The following is a 20,693-nucleotide window of genomic DNA, read 5'->3' on the forward strand; positions in this document are numbered from 1 at the left end:
CCAAAAAAGAATCCCCCTCGTCCTCACGTACCACCCCACCAACCTCCAGATCCAACGCATCATCCTCCGACACTTCCGCCATCTGCAATCCCACCCCACCACCAAAGACATCTTTCCCTCCCCACCCTTATCTGCTTTCCAGAGGGACCACTCTCTCCGTGACTCCCTTGTCCGCTCCACACTCCCCTCCAGCCCCACCACACCCGGCACTTTTCCCTGCAACCGCAGGAAGTGCTACACCTGCCCCCATACCTCCTCCCTCACCCCCATCCCAGGCCCCAAGAAGACTTTCCACATCAAGCAGATGTTCACCTGCACATCTGCCAATGTGGTATACTGCATCCGCTGTACCCGGTGTGGCTTCCTCTACATCGGGGAAACCAAGCGGAGGCTCGGGGACCCTTTGCAGAACACCTACGCTCGGTTCGCAATAAACAACTGCACCTCCCAGTCGCGAACCATTTCAACTCCCCCTCCCATTCCTCAGATGACATGTCCATCCTGGGCCTCCTGCAGTGCCACAACGATGCCACCCAAAGGTTGCAGGAACAACAACTCATATTCCAATTGGGAACCCTGCAGCCCAATGGTATCAATGTGGATTTCACAAGTTTCAAAATCTCCCCTCCCCCTACCGCATCCCAAAACCAGTCCAGCTCGTCCCTGCCTCCCTAACCTGTTCTTCCTCCCACCTATCCCCTCCTCCCACCTCAAGCCGCACCTCTATCTCCTACCGACTAACCTCATCCCGCCCCCTTGACCTGTCCGTCCCCCCTGGACTGACCTATCCCCTTCCTAACTCCCCACCTACACTCACCTTTACTGGCCCCATCCCCGCCTCTTCGACCTGTTTGTTTCCTCTCCACCTATCCTCTCTTCTATCCATCTTCTATCCGCCTCCCACTCTCTCCCTATTTATTTCAGAACCCCCTTCCCCTCCCTCTTTTCTGATGAAGGGTCTAGGCCTGAAACGTCAGCCTCTCTGCTCCTATGATGCTGCTTGGCCTGCTGTGTTCATCCAGCCCTGCACCTTGTTGTCAATGAATGTTGGAAGTCATTTAATAGAGTCATAGGGTGGTACAGCACAGAAACAAGCCGAACAGCCCAACTCGTCCATGCCAACCAGATTTACTAAACTGAACTAGTCCCATTTGCTTATGCTTGGCCTGTATCCCTCTAAACCTTTCCTATTCACATACCGGTCTAAACGTCTTTTAAATGTCATAATTGTATTCGTCTCTACCACTTCCTCTGGTTCCATATATGCACCACCCTCTGTGTGAGTTACAGGAATCAATTACAGGAGTCAATTATATGTGTATAGTGGCACACCTAATTGTTAATTAATTTCATGGTACTTACTTTAAACATTTTGTTTCCAGAGAATAGCAATTCAGACATCCTAATAATTTCTATGATAAATAATAGGAAATCCTGTCATTCTTGTCTGTAAAGAGATTATTGATGTTATGCTGAATCATTTGAGCCTCCGAAACAATGGCCTGGCCTTATCAGTTAATCACTGTACTTAGTATGTAATACAATTGAATAGGCCGTAGGAGCATATCCTATAACTCATACAATCGCCAATATTTTGCAACATCTACAATTATACAAGCGAAGGAACTATTTTACAGTGTCACACTTGACAACAGTCTTTTCCAAATTGATAGTGTAGTTTTTGTTTCCACCATATCCCGTCTGGGTTGTGTATTTTTCATATTGATGAATAATAATTGTATCACATCCTCAGTTGAGTACCCCGCCCCCACCACTTGTAAATTACTGCAGCCAGTCCTCTGTGAGTGTAATGTTTGTCCAGGGCTAAGTGAACAGCTGAATGGTCACATGCTTAAATAGAGGATACAAAATTGAGAGGGACTGGCACAGGTTCAAAATAGTCTATGCTACATATCTCTTTAGAAAATGGCTGAATCAGGCACATGGAATTCAGTGCAAAACTGATAAAACCTGGGAAAGCAGCAGAATAACATAGAAAGGAGGAGAGAGGTTGCCGAGCTCAACACTAAAAGCCTCAGTGCGAAAGGATGATAGGAAGAGGGACAAACTCTGAGAAGGCTGTAATAACAGATAAACATTGCAGTTCAAGAAATAGGAGGTGTAGGCCAATCAGCCCTTCAAGCCTGTGTCTCCATCTTTAAGATCATGGCTGATCTGCTCCAGCTCCTCTTTGATGCCAGTGTTAAGTTATATAAGAGCTAATCAAACTCTCTTGCTGGAGAAGGATTGAGCTTCCTTCCAGAGAATTCAATGAAAGCTAAAGAGCTGGTAAATGGGATAGTTAGAGAGTGTATTGCACTTCCAGGGTATAAAGCCCAACTAGAGTGTGACATGTTCCTTGGACTAGTGGAAGTTGGGATAGTTAATAAATTACCTGTCGATGGAGCTGATTAGCTTTTGGAGAATGATTTGGCAGGATTGAAAATCATGGATTGGCCTATTATTTCAGAAACTCTAGTTGAGGCCAAAGGAATGATACAGTTGAAGGTGTAGCCAAAGTCCATCACCAAACTAGTGGCCCCTGTAATACCACAGGGATAGCTGAAACTCTCTTTGAGAATGACGATAATTTGAAAGAAATGTTTGGCAAGTATTGCACAGTTTGTTGCCCCTGCAGGTCTCCATGTCCCTGCATGAACAGCCGTGCCCTTCTTTAACTAAATCAAGTATTTTCTCCTCATACTGGGCGAGGAGCATTTTGCCCGCCACCCTGTTGCTGCTCTCGTTGAGCCAATTTCCCTTCAATCAGACAAAAGAAGGGATTGAGTATGATGGAGGTGGATGGGAGAGACATTAGTAATGACACAGGGGCAGGAGAGATGGTGAAGTATCCCCGGTGAGTGAGTAGGAAGTGCAGAGGACAGGAAAGTTTGCAAGAATGAGGCAGTTGAGGGCTGTTGTTTGGGCATGTTGCAGTGCCTGAGACTTGGTGAGATGTGCTTACGGCAGCAGAGTTAGAGTGAGTGGGAATCCTGTGATTGTGAGGTAAGAAGTGGCACTTAACCTTGTGCAGTGCAGACCATTGAACTTCCTGCACTGCTGGGCATTTATTTTAACTCAGGTCACAACACTACACTGGGTCACTCTCACGGTCTGGCTGAATTTGGTGGTGTGACCTCCTTTGCCAGTCAGCAGGGCAAGTGATGGCTTCTCCACCTCTCCACCTCATCCACCTGCAGGTCCAGGTCCTTGGCAGCAAAACAGGCTGCAGGCTTTCCTTTCTGGGCCATGTGCTCAGTGGATCTCCAGTGTATGAAGGACAGTTCCTGGTTTGCAGCCTTTGAAGTGATGCACACTTTAAATACTGCACCAACTGAGTCTAGGCAACAGTGAGCACTTCCATCTGTCCTGTCGCACAATGTTTTGAGATGGGCTTCAAAAAGCCCAGTTGCATCATTAACGAGATGATAAGATGATTGCATGAAAGAAGTCAACACATGGGACTTGGCACATCATGAATCTCACTTGGCAATGTACTTTGCCAAAACATGAGCAAATTCAACCCTATGTATCGATCAGCAGTCTTCCACACAAAGATTGCCCAATTCGATTGTACTCATCCAAGCTCTAGAAACAAAATAGCCATCATGTTCAATCTTGTACAGCTCAGAGACCAACACATTTTCCAGGAAGCTGTAAGTTCTAAGGTCAATGCCTGACTGGTTGCACAAAAACACAAAATACCTATAAAATTGCAAATAAGGAAATGATTGTTAGGAAATCTCCACCAGGGTCTCTCTCAATTCACCCCAGACCACAACCGACGCCAGTGAAGAAATTCCATCTTGATGATACACTGGTTTCTATCCACACAAACCTATTAGATAAAGTAGGGCTGGGATTCTGAGTCCTTGAGGTAATGTCCTCCTCCCCTAGACTATCATGTATTTAGTTAAGATACTGACCAGATCCAGCTTGTTATTTATCGTAAATGATATCATGGATAAACATCTGACACCATGTAACTTCTGTTTCCAGATAGCAGTTCTGCTTTGGAATAACTGCAATTAGAATTCTTAATTAAGCATTTAAAGTAAGATAGAAATGTCTTTCCTGTTTGCAGTTTCACCAGATTACTACATATGTTTCATCCTCACTGCTTGTATGTCTAGATAGGGTAGATGATCTTTCACCAAAGATATTTCTTTTTCATGCCTATTGTAAGGCTTGTTTTGTTGCAGCAGCACAACTCCCAGCATCCTCTGCTTTGCCTTCATTATGTATGTAGCTAGAAAAAGATTAGGACATTTTATCAATGCTTCCATCCTGACTAGACACTTTTAACATCATTTCAAGAAATAAATAAGAAATATTTGAATTTCAACATAAAGAAAGACAATGTATTGACAAATACACAAACACTTCCTTGTAGTGAAGAGATCTAAAATAATGTTAACTAGGTGTGTGCATACTGGGGTTTACCACAGTAATGATTGCTTTGTCTCATGACAAGTTCCATACTCAATTGTGATTGCCATGGTTATCCTTAGGCTTCAATACTGTTTTTGGTCCTTTATTGTGAGTCTCTCTCCCCCTCTCTTTCTCTGTCGCTTTCTCTTTGCTACTGTATCCTTTTTCTGACATTTTGCCATTTCATCGTTCTATCTTTAAGTACTTTATCTATGTACATTGTGAGTCGGTCCCTCTGTTTCTGGCTGCTCTCTCTCTCTCTCTCTCTCTCTCTCCCTATCTGTATTATTCCTTTCATTACAGGCAAATGAAAATAAACTTACTGGCAGGCTGAAACATATCTCTGCAGCTGGACTGCAGTGTTTCACACAGTGTAAAAAGATTTTGTATGCGTGTGCGGCAGCCGAGATAATCACAGTACCTCTGCACAGCTGCCACAATTTCCAATTAGCAGCTTTAGAAGAAAACAAAACATAGAAGTATAGAATCTGGAAGCAGGAGCAGTCCATTTGACCCTACGAGCCTGCTCCACCATTTAATATAATCATGGCTGATTCTCAATCCCAAAGCCATACTCCTGCTTTCTTTCCATATCCCTTGATGCCTTTAATATCTAAGTATTTATCCACTTTTCTCTTATCTTGGAGTTAGAAAGCTGTGCAGTTAAACTTAAGCAATCATTTAAGCCATAAGATACAAGCAGATATTTTCATACCAGACATTATTGGAGGAACTAACTCTTGCATGAAGCTTTAAATCTGGGCTGTATCCACCTAATTACAGAGGTGTAAGTGGATAGCATGAAAATTGTGTGTGCGTATTTCAAGATGTCCAGAAAACATGAAAATGGTTTATAAATCCAAGTTATTTAATTAAATTAAGACTTCAATTCTCTCAGTGGACGAATGTTGTAATTCTATACAAATTTGGTCCATGTTCTGGACAGAATTAGCAAACTTCATTAAGAGCATTGAAAAGCACACTAGAATCAATCTTAATATGGCTTGGCTCTCCTGACCAGGAAATTCATTGCAAATGTATGTATTAGCGTTGGAAGTAACTAATCATCACTTCTGATTCCAAACCTACAGATTTATGAAAATGTAAGATCATGAAACGACCAGGTGGTGCATCAAAATTATCCTGTAATGTAATGGTACAACCTTTGCACTTGTGACCCTCCATCCTGTTGTGCATTGCACTCGTCAAGTAACCTCCTTGGAGAAGCATAAAAATAATAAAACAACTTTAGGCCAATTTGGAATAAAACCCTGAGGAGTTACTCTCTGATCTCCAATCAAACAAGTTCCAGAAGAGTATCATGAGTTTTTAGCGGCCTAAACTCTTGAACTTCCACACTAGGATAACTGAAAGGGCCTTGGCGCCCTACCAAGAAGGCTTTGCCTAGAGTCACCTTTGGCTTCCAGCAGGCCAATGTAGTTGTATTGTACAAATAATTCGAAATGGAAGCAACGGAGTAGGCAGTGTTTGGACTCCTCAGCCCAGGGTCAACAATCTGTCTGCTTTTTCTGCCCCCATTTTCTTCCTCTCTCCTTTTTTTCTAAGATTTTAAAGCTTTTTCTCTGATAAGGAAACTTACCTTGGAGCAGCTGAGAGCAGGAGTGAAGCGGGCTGGAAGCTTGGAGTGGCTGAGAGCCAGAACAGAGCCCGTTGCAGGCCTGGAGTTGTGCAGAGCAGGCTGGAGGCCTGGAATGGTGCAGAGTGGGCCAGAGGCCCAGAGCAGTGCAGAGTGGGCCGGAGGCCTGGAGCAGAGCGGAGTGGGCCGGAGGTCCGGGGCAGTGTGGAGTGAGCCAGAGGCCTGGGGCAGTGCAGAGTGGGCCGGAGGCCCAGGGCAGTGCAGCGTGGGCCGGAGGCCTGGGGCAGTGCGGAGTGGGCCGGAGGCCTGGAGCAGAGGTGAGTGGGCCAGAGGTCCGGGGCAGTGTGGAGTGGGCCGGAGGCCTGGGGCAGTGCAGAGTGGGCCAGAGGTCCGGGGCAGTGTGGAGTGGGCCGGAGGCCTGGAGCGGAGCAGGGACAGTTGTTGGACTGGGGTCTGGCGCAGGCAGTCAGTGGCTTGCAAGGCTGGTCAGATCACGTGTGGAAGCCCCTGTGCTGAGATGCTCCAATGTTTATCTGTAATTTGTTTATCTGACTGTAATGTTTATCCTTTTAATGATGTCTTATTTCTAGCTTATATTATGAATCAGTTTAAAGTAACGCAACTTATTTTCTTTTTTTTATTCCTCTTTTTGTATCTAAGATTTGTACCAAGGTACTTTGTACTTAAGACGGTGCCATAAGAGACGACATTGTAAACTTTTCACTGTACTCCTGTATTTCTGTACTTGAGTACATGTGACAATAAAGGATATTCTATTCTATGATTTGATGTAAGATACTGTAGTAGCTGTAGATATGGCTATTAATGATATCCTGAATATAAGTTGTAACTTTTGCAGAATTCTTACAAAGACCACATAGCTGACCTCCACAAAAGGGAGCCAGGACAATAGTTTCTGGGTTGTTAATGGTTGGGCCCAGATCACTGGAGACGAACAGCTAAATCATAGGATTCAACCTCCGGCTATGAGATCTTTGTTAAAAGAGATAGCTCCACTTCATTGATACATGGAACATGTTCAATGCTCAAGTTGGTTTGAAAGGACAGTCTATACCCAAACTCCCTGGGAGTACAAGGATGGCAGTGGCTTACTTTTAGATTATATTTCAACATGGGACAGTGCAGATATTTTCAAATCTGCTCAAGAACCTTACATAGTTTCAAAGTTAGATTTCCCAACTTATGCATTCTAAACATGTAGTTAGACCACATAGGAAAAAAAACTCAAGAATGAATAACAAAGGTAGTGAAACTTATCTAAGTACAAGGAACATTAGAAACACATTGTTAGAATTGTAATCATGTGTTGTGTAAATGAAGAACAGAAATTAATACAAAAGACTACAACTGTTGAGAAATGATGGAATAGATCATAGAGCGGTTTGCTATTTTTATTAGTGAGAAATTATGTCGCTACGAAGAGACAAAGTGTTGATTTTGCCCTCACTGGTGTACTGTGGGTCATAGCAAGAAACTTGGGAAAATAAAATAAGAATGAAAATATCCAAATCTTTTTATTATATCTTTTATTGTAATCAAAAATTCTCACACACATATAAACACACACGCAAAGAGACAAGACGAACACTCAAGATAATCATTGTAGGTGGGACGGAAAAAGCCCACCACAGGCATCGATGAATTATTCTCTATTGGTTTCTTTTTGACTCCTTCCGTCTCTTTGTTGATGACATGAGATTGCGAATACACTGATTCTCATTCTTGAATTGAATTGAATTGAATTAGGTTTATTGTCACATGTGCTCACACGAGCACAGTGAATAGTTTACAAGTCGCCACTTACAGCATCATCTTAGGTGCAAAGGTACCCAGGTCCAGATTCTTGAGTACAAATTCTTTGGAAAGAAAATACAAAAATAAAGAAATAAAAAGTCCAGCATTATAGACATTCAAAATTACAAAATCACAGTAATAAATTGTAAAAATAAAGACGTAAAACATTCAGAATTACAGCCCTTCCACAACTGTATAATAAAAAGGACAAATTAGTCCATTTCACAGCTCCGGGCTTGAGGACCTGAGCACCCCCCTGCCACCCCCCATTGGAATCCCAGGCCAGAAACCCATATGGAGTCACAGAGCAACGCCAAAGCCACCACAAAAAGACCTGGACCATCACCAACAAAAGCTACCACCGAAGCACTGAAAGGACTACCAGGCCACAGCCAGAAAGAGTCCTGCCTTGCATTCACTGGTTGAGGATTCAGCCTTTCAGTGACTCTGAAATTGGTTTCTCCCTATTTACTTTCAATGGGAGATTTATAAAGAAAAAGACTTACAGAGAAAGGTGAAGGAGAGTAAATAGACGTGTGGTATTTGCTTTGATTTCTCCACACAGAAGGGAGAGAGAAAAACAGACTCTGTTTCTTCTTAGGCTGGACATTTGTGCTATATTGTCCTCACCTAAGCTGTAATTATCTGCCTAGGATCCAATCAAATGTTTTTGCTACTATGCTGAGCATTCCTGAGGCCAAAGCAGCTGGTCCCAGTTGAAAAATCAATTAAAACACTGTATATGAGCAAACTGTACACACACACACACACACAAACACACACACACACACACACACACACACACACACACTCTCTCTCTCTGTTGGGAATGCTCCTCCATTGCATGAGGTGTACCAGTTACATCTTTTTCAAAGTACAAACATATTTTTACCCAGATTAAAAACTGAAAGAACTGCAGATGTTGGAAATTAGAAACAAAAACAAATATTGCTGGAAAAGTTCAGCAGGTCTGGCAACATCTATGGAGATAAATCAGAGTTAACGTTTCGGGTCCAGTGACCCTTCCTCAGAACTGCCTCCCTCCAGTTCTGAGGAAGGCTCACTGGACCTGAAACCTTAACTCTGATTCCTCTCCACAGATTCTGCCTGAACTGCTGAGATTTTCTAGCAATTTCTATTTTTGTTTTTTAGTCAGAGTCCTAATTTCATAGCAGTACATTTTCTGATTTTTAGTCCACAGTTCAAAAAAGTGGTCTTTATGATGTGAGTGACCCACCACCATGGGTCAAAAATCAAACTTTTACTCTATCAAGCGAAGTTTCACTCTTGGATCTGATTTGTTCCATATGACCATGAGCTGTGATCATAACTAGGGTCATAGTTTAAAAATAAGGGATCACACATTTAAGGCTGAGATGAGGAAAAAATAATTCTACAAGTCTTTGGAATCACTTCTTCAAAAGACTGTGGATGCAGAATCTTTAAATATTCTAAAGCAGAGGTAGATAGTTTCTTGATTGCCAATAGTATGAAAGATATTCAGGGGAATACTGGAATGTACAGTTGAGGAAAAACAGATTAGCCACAATCTTATTGACTAGAGGAGCAGGCTTGAAGGGCCGAGCAGCTTATTCTTGTTCCTTGTTCCTACATTTATGTAACAGCGGAGCGGTTTTAAGATAATGCATTCTTCTGTGTTTAAAGGTATGGATGTTGCTATCATTTCTCCTGCTATCTCTGCAGTTGTTATTTGCAGACTGATTTAGTTTCTCCCTGGTTCTTGAAGTAAAAGATTTATCAATTAAAGGCAGTTTTGGGGCATTGCTATGCCACAGGGAATTTGGTGAGTTATTAACACCTGACTGTTTCTGCACCACTCTCTTTAAGTTTCAAGCTTTGAGGCATGAAGTCTAGACTTTGGTTTTGGTTAAATGATGGCAGGTGTGAATTTTATAAACTGTTTTCATCTTGAAATGCCCATCAAAAGGAAGATGTCCCACTCAATCGTTTTTCAAGTACTTTATAGAGATTTGAGATCATTCTGAGTCCATACACAATATCCAAAAATCACCTGACCCTCAGCAGACTTCTCAACAAACTTCATTTTAAAGGATGTTAGTACCAGATGATTTCAAACTAATTAGGAGTTGTGCTTTAAAGTTTATGTTCTGATGAAGGGTCACTGGACTCAAAGCGTTAACACTTTTTCTCTCCACAGATGCTATCAGACTTGCTGAGTTAGTGCAGAACTTTCTGTTTTTGTATAGGGTATGCCTTTCCTGGATATGACAGTGGACAAAGAAACTTTGGAGATACCAAGTTCCTAGCATAGACTAATACTATTTATAGCAGACCTCCTTAACCATCTGTAAGAATTTCCCTGATGATCCATTACAATGCAAACAGATTGCTATTTCTTTACCATTCATCATTAATTTCTACGATAATTGTCATCAATTATGAGAGTTAACAGGTTCCCCCTTTTAAAGGCAATAAATGTGGAGCTGGAAAGGCACAGCAGGTCAGACTGTATCCAAGGAGCAGGAACGTCAATGTTTCAGGCCAAAACCCTTCATTAGGACCTGACAAAGGTTTTTTGCCCAAAACATTGACTTTCCTGATTCTCAGATGCTGTCTGGCCTGCTGTGCTTTTCCATCTTCACATCTATTGACTCTAGCTTCCAGCATCTTCAGTCCTTACTGTCTCCAAGACCCCCTTTTAAAGGACTGACTGAAGCAAAAGGAAATGCTTATTAGATCAGTTAAAAGGGTAATGCATCAGAGGATAATAGACAATTGTGGAAATAATGATAAAATATTTTTCAGTGACTAAGAGTCAGGAAACGATTAAAAATAGTCTAAGGCTATTGACAGATGTTCAAGACAGGTTAATAAGGACTCAAGGGTTCTAGTGGCACAGTGGCGGTGGCCTTGTCATTGGGTTAGAAGGTCTGCATTCAAGTCCCACCTCCACTGGAAATCTTTCACAACATGTCTGAACAGCTTGATTCAAAAGACTCAATGGATATAGTAGAAATATGAACGAATGTTATGCATCAGTCTTCACACTTCAAAATGATTCTTGACTATTAGAATTGAATGATTTGTAATAATCAAGCTGGTCATACTAAAAAAAACATATTTTTGATACAATTAAAACTTTCAAATGGAGCAAATAAGCTAAATCATATACAGTAGAATGTCCTCAGATATAGCAGATCGATTATGAGACCCTGGCCTGTATATTTAATAGCCCACTGCACTGTGAGATGATTTCTATTGATTGGAAGATGCATAATGTAGTTAGCATCTTTAAAAAAAAAGTGACAAGACAGACCAAGGTAACTTTAGGTCCATTAGTTTGATATCAGTAACAGAAAAGATGCTTAAGGGAATTGGTAAGCATGCAATTCATCATCAATTGGAAATGTTAGGGAAGCCCAACAGAACTTCGTAAAAAGATCATGCCTTACAGATATGATCACATTTTTCAAAAGATGTTACAAAGATGGAGAATGAGGAATGCCTGAAGGCACTATTTATTTAAATATCTTAGAAGTTTTTTGGTAATGTACAGCACAAGAGTCTTCTCTGTAAGATTGGAAACCAACAGGTTAAGCAAAAGGTAGTTACAAATAGATTTGGATCTTATTAGAGACCTGTCACCGCTATGTCCCAGAGACAATAGTTTGGAGCTGTTGTGCCTTACTATTTTAACTAATGATGTGACTGTAGGTGTTAGGTGGATGATGTTTGACTGCTTCAGGCAATCTTAATGAGACTGGATTCATGACTCAAAAATAAGGTTGCATTCAGATCAATATCACATTATGCTTGAGGACAAGGAAGTCGCTTATCATTCATACACTTGCCAGGGAAAATATTAAATGATGGTAGTAAAAGAAAGAGATCTGAGTGCTTACTTTGCAAAAAAAAATAAAAGAATAAGTAGGAGCAGGAGTAATCCACACATGTGCTCAAACCTGCTCTGTCATTCAAATGAATTCATGGCTGATCTTCCTCCCTAACTCCATGTTTCTGTATCAGGTCCTCAATCAATGTCAAGAAGTAATAGCTAGAAAAAGTAGAATGTTAAAGTCCATTCAGAAGACAATTGATTATAAAATGAGACATATCAGTTTGTTCAAGACTTTAGTCAGGCATCCTTTATTTTAATGTGTCCAGTTCTGGTTTCCTGACGTGATGGGTAATTTTGAAGCTTTAGATAGGGTGGGAAATAAGACTTCTACATTAGTTTACAAAATAAAGCACCTTGGGAATTGAGATAAATTAAAACATTTGGGCTTTACACCCTAGCACTGCATAGACTTAGGGCAGATCTGATTGACCATTATAGGACAATATGGGTGTAAGAATGAGTTCCAACTGACTATTTGTATTAATTAAATGCTTAGGTATGATTAGGGGATGCAATTTTTAAGTTGATGAGGTCAGAGAAAGGTGATATGGCAGGAAGTAGGTCATTCCCCAAAGGACAGTGACCTTTGAACAAAGCAGTTGATTTGTACAATGAATACTGAATTGCTGCTTTCCTTCAAGTGTACATTGGACCTGTTTGTGTTTGGGCTACATATCAACTTTAAGTAATTTTGCAGATTATGTTTCCTTCCAATTGGTTTGGACTTGTATGTTTCTCCCAGCAGATCACATTGCTCATAATCAGGTATCAATGGAATATAGGCTGACCAGCCAGAGGAGCTTGTCATTATTTTCATGTTCATAGTTTCATACTTTTTATAGAAGTGTTCAAAATTACGGAGTGTTTTGATCAAGTAAATGAAGGAAAATTGTTTCTAATTCAGAAGGATCAGTAACCAGGAACATAGATTCAGGCGAATTGACAAACGAGACTGAGCCAACGTGAGGGAAGGAGACGATAAGGACTGGAAGCCAATGTCTATAGGTGTGAGGCAGGAAAATCACAGCAGGTCAGACAGCATCTGAGGAGCAGGAAAGTCAACATTTCGGGATGAAACGTTGACTTTCCTGCTCCTCATATGTTGTCTGACCTGATGTCCTTTTCCAGACTCACATCTATAGACCCAATATGAGGGAATGTGTTTTTTTAATATAGCCAGCTATTAAAATTTACAAAGAAATCCTTGAAAATGTAATGGAACTAGATTCAGAAGGGAAATAGATCAATACTCGTAGGGGAAGATTTGTAAGCTAAACGCAAAGGAGTGCCACTAATTGGAAAGCTCTTTTAACAAGACAGCATAGAACTGTTGGGCCGAATCGCCTTCCCCTGAGCAGTATCTTTCCATTGTTCTAAAGTTTTTTTATGAATAAAGTATATTTTTGAAATTAAAAAAGTCCATTATTCTATGAATAAATCCCTTCCCCTCACCACTTTCCTCTGCTCTTTTAAAACTCATCATAAAAATCACTTTTTCTGATCAAGCTTAAGATCATAACCCTTAATATCTCCTCCTTCATTTTAACTTCCACTTTTGCCTGATAACCCTTGTGAAGCTTCTGGATATGGTTTCTTCTATGAAGAGTACCATATGAAGCATAACACTGTTCTTGCTCTTCATATAAGTTTATTTAAATTCATATGGGAAAACAGACTTAGGCTGAATGTGTTGTCCCCAGTACACAGTTTGTTAACATTCATTGTCTGGAATCTATCATAAATAAACACATGAATGTGGAACTGGAGGATTGCCAATGTCTGTGAAAATTAATGCACGCCAAATATGAATCACTTGTTTTGTTGAGTGATGGGAGCAATCTTCTGGAGAAAATCTATTACTAGAGGCCCAGTCTCTCTAGACTATCCATTTTGCTGGCATGAGGAAAATTCAGTAATTGTTTTACTTGTGCAGAATATAGTAATTTAACTGAGATAACAAGGTGTAGAGCTGGATGAACACAGCAGGCCAAGCAGCATCAGAGGAGCAGGAAAGCTGACGTTTCGGGCCTAGACCCTTCTTCAGAAATGGGGGAGGGGAAGGGCTCCTCTGATGCTGCTTGGCCTGCTGTGTTCATCCAGCTCTACATCTTGTTATCTCAGATTATCCAGCATCTGTAGTTCCTACTATCTCTACTAAAATGTGACAGTCTGATGCTACTTTCTCAGTTGACAGTGACTGTCTCAAAATGATCGTTAGTGTTATGAAAGAATGAAGCACAATTCCTGTCACTAAATTGAGTCATAATAACACAGGAAACCAAAGACAGGTTGTGGGTTTGATAGATACCAGTCTCAACAAAATAAAATTATTTGATCTTTTCAGTACATCACAAGAAATCCATAACATATTCAGATATCTTCTAGAATGTTTCTTGCATTTTATCCTTGGAAGTGCAAATAGAAATACAGAAGCTTCAAGTACATGCAATGAAATATTTGTGTTTCGGGTCAATATATGAGGAAGTATTACTGAAGATTATTGGAAGAACAATGGAAGAATATTTATAGTTCTTGTTAACACAAGCACTACATGTGATGTATTTTTTTCCGCAGCAGATAGATCAATATCATTTGGTTTTCAACAAACGGAGTAATTACCTCACTGTATGGTTTACTTGACAATATCAGTCAGGAGATGGAGAAAATGATTGCTTATCCTTTATTCATTGTCTTGAAAAAAAAAAGCTTTCCTACCTTATGAAAAGATTAGAGTAATCAATTCTATAGAGCTTCAGGGCATTACTAAAATTTGTATCACAACAAACAAGATATGATAGAGTCATTGATTCATTTGACATGGAAACAGACCCTTCAACCCAACTTGTCTATGCCGACCAAGTTTCCCAAACTAAACGAGTCCCACCTGCCTGCATTTGACCCATATCCCTCTGGACCGTTCCTATTCACCTACTTGTCCAAATGTCTTTTAAATGTAAGTGTTGTAAATCTACCACTTCTCCTGGCAGTTCATTCCACATACGAACCAATCTGCATGTGAAAAAGTTGCCCATCAGGTCCCTTCTAAAGCTTTCTCCTCTCACCTTAAAAAGATGCCCCCGGTCTTGAACTCCCCACCCGAGGAAAAAGGCCTTTGCTATTCACCTTGGCTATAATCCTTGTGATTTTATAAACCCTATAAGATCCTCAACATCCAAAGCTCCAGTGAAAAATCTCCCAGCCTATCCAACCTCTCCTTATAAATCAAACCCTCCAGTAACAGCAACATCCTGGTAAAACTTTTCTGAATCCTCCCCAAATTAATAAAATCCTTCCTGTAGCAGAGCGACCAGAACTGCACACAATACTTACCAATGAGCACATGGTAATACTGCTGGACTGGTAATTCGGAAACCTGGCTGAATGGCTTCTAAATATAAACTCAAATCTGACCACAGTAGCTGGGAGATTTAATTAAAGAAACCTATATTTAAAATAAAAACCGCGAGATGGTCAAAACTTGAAAAATAAGAGCAGGAGTAGGCCATATAGTCTATTGAGCCTGCCCTGACATTCAGTATGATTGTAACAGATTCTCAAAATCAAGGTCAATTTTCCACACACTCCCTATATTCTTGATTCCTCACAAGTCCAAATATCTGTCCATCTTGCTCTTAAATATATATTCAACAATGGCCATATACAATCCTTATAGCTTAGTTCTAAAGGACTGATTCCCTTATCCTGAGGTTGTGTATATATTTCAGGTTCCTCGGCTAGTATCTACCCTGTCAAGTCCTTTTAGAATCTTGAGTTTTTCAGTGAGATCACCTTTAGTTCTTCTAAACTCCATACAATATAGGTTACAGTCAACTAATTCATATACAGTAAATGAAATAAATGTTTCGATCTGTTTTGTTCTTGTTTTGGTTCAGGAAGAAATGTTGACCAGAACACGAAGTGTTTTTATTCACTCATGGGACTGTGGGTATTGTTGGTTGGGCCAGCATTTATTGCATGTGTTTAGCTGGTGGTGACCTTCCGTCATGAACTGCTGCAGGCTATGTGCTGCAGGTAGACCCACAATGCTACTGGGGAAGGAGGCCAGGCCATGAGATTGCAGATTGTGTTGGAGTATGATTCCAGTGTTGCTGATGGCTTACAATGCCTCGTGGATGCCCAGCCTTGAGTTGCCAGAACTGTTTGAAGTCTGTCCCATTTAGCACGATAATACTGCCACTCAAAATGATGTAAGGTACTTTCAGTGTGAAGGCGGGACTTCTTCTCTAGAAGGACTGTGCGATAGTCTGTCTTACTAATACTGTCATGGACAGATGCACCTGTGGAATGCAGATTGGTAAGGATGAGGTCAAGTATGGTTTTCCCGCTTGTTGGTTCCCTCACCACCTGCTACAGATCCCGTCTAACAGCTATGTCCTTTTGGATTTGACCAGATAGACATTCAAATCTCCTGCCCAGAGAACATTCTGTGCCCTTACTACTCTCTGTGCTTCTTCCAAGTGTTGTTCAACATGGAGGAGCACAGAGCCATCAGTGGAGAGAAGACGGTCTGCGGTAATCAGCAGGAGGTTTCCTTATCCATGTTTTGACCTAATGCCACAAGATTTCATAGGTTCTAGAGTCAGCTCCCGGGGCAATTCCGTTCCAACTGTATATCACTGTGTCGCACCCTCTGCTGGGTCTGTCCTGCCTGTAGAACAAGTCATATCCAGGAATGGCGATGCTGGTGTCTGGGACATTGCCTATGAGGTATGACATGAGTGGGACTATGTAAGGCTGTTGCTTGACTAGTCTGTGAGACAGCTGTCCCGGGTTTAGGGCACCCCAGGTGTTAATAGGGGGAACCTTGTAGCGTCTACAGGGCTGTTTCTGCCATTGCTGTTTCCAGTGCCCAGGTTGTTGACAGGAGTTTCATCCATTTTCTTTCCTTTTCTCCTTTCTAGCAGTTTATTCAACTGAGTGGCTTGCTAGGCCATTTCAGAGGGCAGTTGAGAGTCATTGCTGTGGGTTCGGAGTCAGAGAAGGACCGCACATTCCTTCCTTAAAAGACATTGGTGAATCAGAAGATTCCTTGCTCTTCTTCTGGTTGTGGTGTAGGATCTTTAAATTCACCTGAAAAGTCTGACAGACTTTCATTCAAAAAATCTGCACTTTCAGAAAGTCCTGTTTCTCATAAATGTATGCATTACAATTTGACAATTGAAATAATGTTTACTTATTCATTGTTATACCTGTAGCTGTTATGAACTTGCCAAACTATTTAGAGTGCAACCACAATTATAATTGTTCTCGGTATTACAAACTTGGGATATTATTAGACTCATTTCCAATGGAGTTGAGTCACAAGATTTGTTATGAAATGTCACCTCTCAAATGCCGCACCAAAAAAAGTGTAAATTATAATCTCAGTACTTTCCAAATGAGGCAATATTTTCTTTGATAATGTTTGACATATCAGTAAAACATTACATAATGCCATGTATAGAATGTTATTTATGTTGAGCTCCCCTCCAGGATTCAGCTTACTCCAAAATAACTTCATAAGCATTAGCCAAAAGCTCATTCAAAATGCTAAGGTCTTATTAAACTAATGCAAAATTACAAAGGCACGCAGAGTACTTTATGCCAAGTCAGAGTTACCGTCTAATCCGAGAAAATATGCAAGGGCAATTTGCAACTCGTACTGCGCATAATAAGCAATAACGATCACCATTTTCAGCCTGCCAGACATTTGCAGGATATGTTTAAAAAATTAGCTGCTTAGCTCTGCACCACACCATGAAGGAAGAATTTTAAAAATGTCTTTCAACTACCCTCAAAAAATGTTTCCACTTTACAAAAAATGGATAATATTAATTACTTAATCAGATCAGAGATGTGAGGTCAGATTTTCCCACACAGGGTCGTGAATTGAGAGTCAAACCTTTCACAGTTTCCAGACTTGTGACTAACTCTGCGTGGGAATTTCATATAAGGGGCAGATTTCACGTGCACTTTGTGAGTCGCATTTAAGTGGGGAGTTGCATTTGAGGATAGAAGAATAAGGAACAGAGCTAGGTGCTTCCCATCCTCAGCCGAATAAGAGGGCAGTAAATGGGACGTAAATTAAATATCTCCCTGGACACAGGCCTGCCACACCACTGGAGGTGATGTGTGACCCTCGTGCTGGGAGCATTGGGTAGTTTGATGTTGGCAGAAACATAGTGTCTCATCAGCTGCATGCCCTTACTTAAACAAACGTCAGTGTGTTCACTGTCCAAGACAATATTGCGATGTTGCTATTCTATCCTTTGAGAATACTATTACCCCAGTTTTTTTTTGCTGTTTGCCATGAAAGCCTGGCTTTCATGATGCAGCAGCTAATGTAGCTCTGCAAGTCTCTACAGCAATATCCACCCAGAAGATATCTGGTCTCTTTCAGTAGTTTGTGGCCTGTAACGGGTTCCTCTCACCTAGAGTGACTGCTGTATAAAAACTCTTATTTACGCCATCATATCCAATACCATTTTCTCTAAGTACACTTCTGAATAGTACAAACTAGCCCATAGTTTCTTCTTAGTCTCTTGAAAATTGTCACATCAGTAGTCATGTGCATCATGACCTACATCACTGTTTCATTATTATGTCCATTCTCAGTATCCCACAATGACAGCCACACACAGCTGACGCAAATGCCGACTGTTTGCTCATTCGAGGATGTTTCATGCCTGGTAACCAGGAATCCCGCGAGGAAGCACTCTCAAGGCCCTCCGAACAGAACCTAGACATCGTGCTGCAGCAAGTAGAGGTCTAGAGGAATGTTTTGCTTCCCTTAGAGTTCAGACTGCCTCACAAGACCATCAAGAATTTGTTCACAAAAGCAGGGAGGTCAGAGTCGAAGAATCTGGGTCCAGCATTGTAACTGCTTCAGCTCTATGGTAATGTAAGTAAGATAACTATGTTAGGTATGCAGCTTGACCTTGTTTTATGCAACAAGAATGGCCTTAAGTGGACATGGTGCAGTAGTGCTGCAGTGGGTGTGTCAATAGTCAAAGCGCAGCAAATAATGTACGTGTGAATGGGGAGATTGAGAAGGACACATTTGGGCATTCAGCTTTCCCTTATTTTCTGCAGAATGGAGCCCACAACACCAGTGAGCTGGCCAGGACCAGAGTTGGGATCCCAATCTGAGGCTGTTTAGAGTTATGGAGAGGGAAGTGGCCAGAGCATGGAGTTCACCATCAAAGCCTGTGGGTGATGGTGAGTCCCACCTTCTAGATGCACGTGACCTTAGGGGTGGTTGAATTGTGCATGCGTTGGTGAGGGCTAATAAGGGAAGGAGTGAAAGGGATGGTTTTGGGGAAGGCATCTCAATCGCAAATGGTTATGATGCTTTGTCTGATGCATAACGTGATCTCAGGACTGTCTTATGTTTCTCTCTCAGATCCTGGAGCTGTAGTCCTGCACTATCCCAGAGAGGAGTCCAACCAGAGAGAAAGATAAAGGGACATATTATTCAAGATTGCAACATCAACATCACCTTTTGAGGCAGCAAGCCACCAGTTTAGAGGCACACCCTGAGGGGTACAAGGGTGGAGTCAGAGTTGGGAACATGAGTAAAGATCACAGCAACAGCGTGCAGAAAGAGGAGTATTAGAAGCCTGTGCACTGTTCATTTCAGATGAGGGCAAGCAGATTTGGTCCATATGCCAGTGAGACAGAACTCAGTTAGCTGGATAGCTGATTTGCAACGTACAGTGATGCCAATAGCACAGGTTCAATTCCCACATCCCACATTCATTACCATGAAAGCCTTACTTTCTCAAACTCACCCCTGAGGTATGATGACCCTCAGGTTAAACAACAAAGTCATCTCTAATGAGATAGTGACCTATGGTCCATCAGGACTATGGTGAATTTACCTTTAGTATTTAAGAGTTGCACTATAGAAGTTTGCCAAGCTTCCTTTCAGAGCACTTTCCAGTCCGGTGATCTCTATCGTCTGGAAGCAGAAGGACACAGACACAAGGGAATACCATTACTTGTAAGTTCCTTATGAAGTCACAGATCATGCAGACTTAGAAATGTATTGCTGTTCTTTCGCAGTCTTTGCATCAAAAACATGGATCTTTCTACCTAAATTACTGCAGTGGTTTGAATAGTCATCTCCCAACCTTCTGACAGACAAAAAGAATGGACAATGCTTAGCAGCGGAATTCATATTCTAAGAATGAATAAAAACAATTAAACTCATTTAAGTTTTCAATTTGGCAACTTCTGTGGATAATTCTTTTCAGAATTAAGTTCACAGGTATTGCAGGTGTCGTTTGAGTTTTCCAAAATTTATGCAACAAGCTATTAGATAATGACGTGCCATATGGTATAAGGTAAACAAACATTCTTGGTGGGGCTTATTGTGCTGACTCAACAGGAAACCATTCAGTCAGTTATGTTAAAAGTTTACTGCATTACTCAGCAGTATATGCTGTCATAGTCTATGTGAATATAAATCTCCTTATATGGCTGCATTTCACAACAGCCAGAAAATCTTGTTTATGTTTCAAATGACTTACCCAACAGTTGCAGTGTTAGCGTAACTACACACTGTATGGTATCATTACTACTTAAACGCTGCTTTTATCTGTCCATTTTTCTCAATGGTTTATATCTTTTTGGCACTTAAAAAATGTTGTTAGTATTTATAAGATAAAAGTAAAAACTGATCTACAGCAAGGTGTAGAGCTGGATGAACACAGCAGGCCAAGCAGCATCAGAGGAGCAGGAAAGCTGATGTTTCGGGCCTAGATCCTTCTTCAGAAAATCTTTTGCTGCTTGGCCTGCTGTGTTCATCCAGCTCTATACCTTGTTATCTCAGATTCTCCAGCATCTGCAGTTCCTACTATCACTGATCTACAGCAGTTTTTTTCCCAACAGAGACCATGAGTTAAATTACTATGGTTTCAGAGATAGTAGGAACTGCAGATGCTGGAGAATCTGAGATAACAAGGTATA

At 41.1% G+C, this 20,693-nt stretch overlaps 1 long non-coding RNA gene across 1 annotated transcript; it reads right to left on the minus strand.

Moving 5' to 3' along the window:
* Positions 1-14,418: 14,418 nt before the first annotated feature.
* LOC125481690 lies at positions 14,419-20,508 on the minus strand. The gene is made up of 3 exons (XR_007261435.1): positions 20,255-20,508; positions 19,604-19,683; positions 14,419-18,614 (listed from the first exon to the last, which is right to left on the minus strand). It is a non-coding gene; the product is annotated as an uncharacterized LOC125481690 (long non-coding RNA).
* Positions 20,509-20,693: the final 185 nt, after the last annotated feature.

Source organism: Rhincodon typus, unplaced genomic scaffold, assembly GCF_021869965.1.
Source record: "Rhincodon typus isolate 14 unplaced genomic scaffold, sRhiTyp1.1 hic_rhity00003116, whole genome shotgun sequence".
Lineage (NCBI taxonomy): Eukaryota > Metazoa > Chordata > Chondrichthyes > Orectolobiformes > Rhincodontidae > Rhincodon > Rhincodon typus.